Source organism: Belonocnema kinseyi, chromosome 7 (assembly GCF_010883055.1).
Source record: "Belonocnema kinseyi isolate 2016_QV_RU_SX_M_011 chromosome 7, B_treatae_v1, whole genome shotgun sequence".
In the NCBI taxonomy this organism is placed as follows: domain Eukaryota; kingdom Metazoa; phylum Arthropoda; class Insecta; order Hymenoptera; family Cynipidae; genus Belonocnema; species Belonocnema kinseyi.
Genome location: NC_046663.1, coordinates 137,179,487 through 137,183,929, shown reverse-complemented (window position 1 = coordinate 137,183,929; position 4,443 = coordinate 137,179,487).

Below are 4,443 nucleotides of genomic sequence, written 5' to 3'. Positions count from 1 at the left end.
TATATTGGAGATACCATTAATTGAGAAAGAAGAAGGTTCCTTGCAAAGAATAGTTCCCATCCCGGTCCAAGTAAATAAAGTCCACATATCAATCATCCCCGACCACGACATGATCATTAAATGCCGAGACTCTTACGTACCAACCGACAGACAGACTATCGACAAATGCAAACAGATAGATGTATACAAAATATGCAAAAGAAACCAGCCTAATGTAAAATTAATGGATAGCGAATCTTGCGAAGCCAGCCTATTTAAAAGATACGCGGAGAATAAATGTAACAAATCACCTTACCTGTTACACAGAGAAACTTTCATACCTATAATAAATGATTATATTATAGTACCCTCAAAACCATTAGAATTAGGCATAAGCTGCGAAGAGTCAATAAGAACTGAAAAAATTACCGAACCGCAAAAAATTACAGGATTTGGATGCAAATTGTATAACAGCTACGATATTCTAGAATTAGAAAAACCATACGAAACTCATTCGACACAATGGCTAAATGTAACATACGACATAAAATTTGACCAGAAAGACATGGACAACTTAGAACAAAGATTAGTGCAACTTCCTAAACAAATATCACACGAAGAACTTAAGCAAGCCAGAATTAGCCTAGACGACGCCGAAAGTATTTTAGAAACTATTGCTACTCACAGAAGACTTTAAAACTGGAAGGAAACCATTTTGGAATGGTTACAATATTTAGGTTACGCCGCTTTAGCACTAACAACTCTCTATATTCTGCGTAAATTAGGAATCCTTGAATGCATAAAGGGATGTTTTCCGAAAACATTCAAATTATTTTGCAATAGAAGTAAAGTGATCAACCAACCCCATATTGTAACATACCAAACCCAACCATCTCCCCAACCAGCTCCCAAATCAATGTTAAAACATGAAACTGCGTGCATAGTTAAAAAGACTAAGCCTTTAAAGATAAGAAACAAAACTTAGAGAATATGTTCAGTCTAAAAAGGGGATTGTTAAGCACAGATATTTACCGCCACTCTACGTCTAATTAGCCTATATAAAGCGCTACCTGACGCCGAGGAGCCAGTTCTAAGCTTGTATCAATATATACTAATAAAGCGCTTGAAGTCAGAGATTGTCTTCAAGCTCACACAAAAAAAAGTCAGTTACATAATTTACCTCATAACAAGGGTATTAGAGAATTTTTAATTTCTCCAGGTAATGCTCATGTTTTACAATAGAAACATTGAATAAGTTTTAAGAATTTGAAAGTTCACATGTAGGGCGAGATAATGATAAATTCGTTAAACAAATTTTTTTGTAAACAAGTTGTATGTAGAGGTGGTGCAAACCTCATGGAGTTTGAAACGTATTTCCAATAACTAAAAAAGCGTTTTTTTAAAACATTTAAGTCGGATTCGTAAAATTTGGGAAATTCTCTGTAATATTCATTATTGTTTCGATAATGAAAAAAATAAGCCAATTAATCTATTTTATAAGTAGATATTGCAAAAATGGTATAAATTTACATGTTTTCTAAAATGTATAATAACTTTCGAGATAATCAACATTTTTCAATTTTCGTGGGTTCATTTTAAAGCTAATTTTTCACCGTGTCACAGCAGCTAATAGTATAAATCTTTAAAAATTTATTACGACATTGCAAGAAGTTGAATTAGCAATGACAAATTTGTGAAAATTGCAAATATTTTTTTTTCCGTAACAAAATATTTTTGTATAATAGAAGAAACATATAATCATGACATTTCTATGTAAGTTTAAAAATGTATAAAGTTGTTTATGTTTTGTTCAGAATTGCAGATAAGATTTTTTCAAAAGTTTCTAGCTTTTTTGTTACAACTTCAAGCTCTTGTAATTTCATAAAAAAATTCTCAAGGATTCTACTCATAGGCTGCTGTAAGACGGTGGAAAAGAAGCTACAAAATTCTCCCAATAATATTGAAAAGTGTTGATTATTTCGAAATTTATTAAAGTTATTAAACATCAAAATATGGTCGTAAACAATATAAATATGTTTAAACTATCATGTTTCTTAACTTTTATTTATTATTACCTCACTCAGTAAAATGTGGATAAAATATTGTCAATTTTAGCAATTTGTATTTGAAATGCCCTAAATACGCGAAACCCCCATTTTTCACGCATGCGGTTCTTTGAGAAGTCTACAAAAAACAGAGCTATGGGGATTGTATTTAATAATAATATAGTGATAGGAATAATATATACTCTAGTTGCAACGGCTAAAATTCATATAAATGAGATTGAACCATGATCATGGCTTCGCCTCACTAAGCCGCACTGCAGCCATAGATCGTCTTCAGGAGGGCTGTGGTCCTTATGTTCTTTGTACGTATGAGGACTAAAATGCGCAATATGTAACTTTCTTCATTCACCACTTAGTAATTTATAGTTAGAATATCCAAAATTTGCAAATGATAACGATTCCAATGATATACTATTTTACTTACAATTTTGAAAATCAAATAATAAATTTTCAAGCTTATATGAAATTTGCTTACTATCGGCGAGAAAATGATAGGCATCTCTGCCTTTGAAGCTTAAAAACTCACCAAAAAAAAAGGTGGCACAATAGAAAAATAGTCACATGAAAGCTGAAAGTGTTCGACGTAAATGGGCTTGAAGATTTCAATGCAAAAAAATGTGTGCATTGTAGACTAATATTTAAAAAAAAAGTATTTTGGGATACATTTAAGAACAGTCAAGTTTTCGAGCATTATTTTTTAAACAAGGGACGATGGGAAAAATTTCCAAAAATTCATGAAAATGAAGAAAACTGTTGAGAACCAATCGCAGTTGAGCAATTTGAAGAATTATAGAAATTCTTGCCTAAAAGTACAAAAACTTATAACTATATTATCTTTATTTCTAATTTAAGATATTAAAGCGATTAAAGCCGCAAACTGTAACGGATAGGCTTTGTAATTATTTTCAAACACCTGGAAGTGTGTTATAATCTTTTTTGTTGTGAAAATCGCGATATTTTTAGACATTTTTGTTCTTGTTGAAAAACAAGTGTCAGAAAGCGGGGGGGGGGGGCTTTTTTACTGCCGAGAGCTGGTTCCTTTCTTCGACCACTGGTTCTGAGCCCTTAAGTCCGAAAGAGCCTGCCCATTACTGTTTGCAGTTTGAATGGGTCTAATATGTTCATTGAAATTGAAGATAATGTAGTTGTACGTTTTCGTACTTTTAAGCAACAATTTCTATTATTTCTCAAATTCCTTAACTGTAACTGATTCAAAACAGTTTTCTTCATACTCATGAATTTTTGCAAATTTTGTCCATTTCCCCTTGTATAAGAAATATTGCTCTAAACTTGACTCTTTTTAAATGTACCCAAAAATCATACCCAAAAATCATTTACATTTTTTGTTTTACTGCGCTAGCATTGGTATTTGGCCGAGTTGTAGAGCATTAGAGGCAATTGCTAATCGTTTTCTCGCCAATAGTAACTTCAGAAATTCCATAAATTTACTGTATTTTTCAAAGTAGCGCATTTCTAAAAATTATCCTTAAATAATTTTGCACTCCCAGTATAGGAGTGTTAAGAGTGTCATTCCTAATTTCATTAGAAAGCTCACTGGCAAACATCGTACATTCTTTTTACTGCATTACGAATTTATCTATGATAGTTTATAAAAAATAGTATTTTATCACGAGAAAGCCGATTTTAAAGAATTGTTATGGTTTCCATCTCGAGAGTGTCTCTATGAACTTCAGAAAACAGCTGGATTTTTGACCAAGCAAGATTTTCACTCGATAAAGAAAATAATCTTGGTATATTTTCCAAACTCCTAAGCATATCTTAAATTTACTCGATTTTTATTCAAATTAAGAATTGAGTAAACATTTGTTCAGTTTTTCATGAAAATTAGGTTTTGCTTTTCTGGTTGAGACTGATTTTTAAATATCAAAATAAACGTATGCATCTTGTAAAAAATAAATCTTGTTGGTATACGATTCATATTTTCGAGTAAACATTCAACTGTTTGGTTTAAAAATTGTTGTTTGTTAAAAATCCATTTTCGTGATTGAAGACTTATTATTTTAGTAAAAAGTCCTTTTTTTTCTTTAAGGTCTTCCTATTATGTTCGAAATTCGCTTTTATTTAATTAAAAATAAGGGTAAAACGTCTGGACTGTCTTAATTGTAAATATTATTTTCGAAAGTAAGAATAATTAATTTTCGTTTTATAAATGTCTTTAATTAGATTTAATAATGAAACTTTTGAGATTGACTCCTAGAAAATGTTTTTAATTGTGGTTCTGACATATTAAAATATTATTTTAAATTAACGTGCATAAGCAAACTAGTAAAGCAGTATAAAGAATGTATAGTATGATGTTTGTTCAGGCTATTTTAAATGAAGCTAGGAATGACGCTATTTAATATTCATACTTCTAGATTGGGGGGGGGGGGGGGGG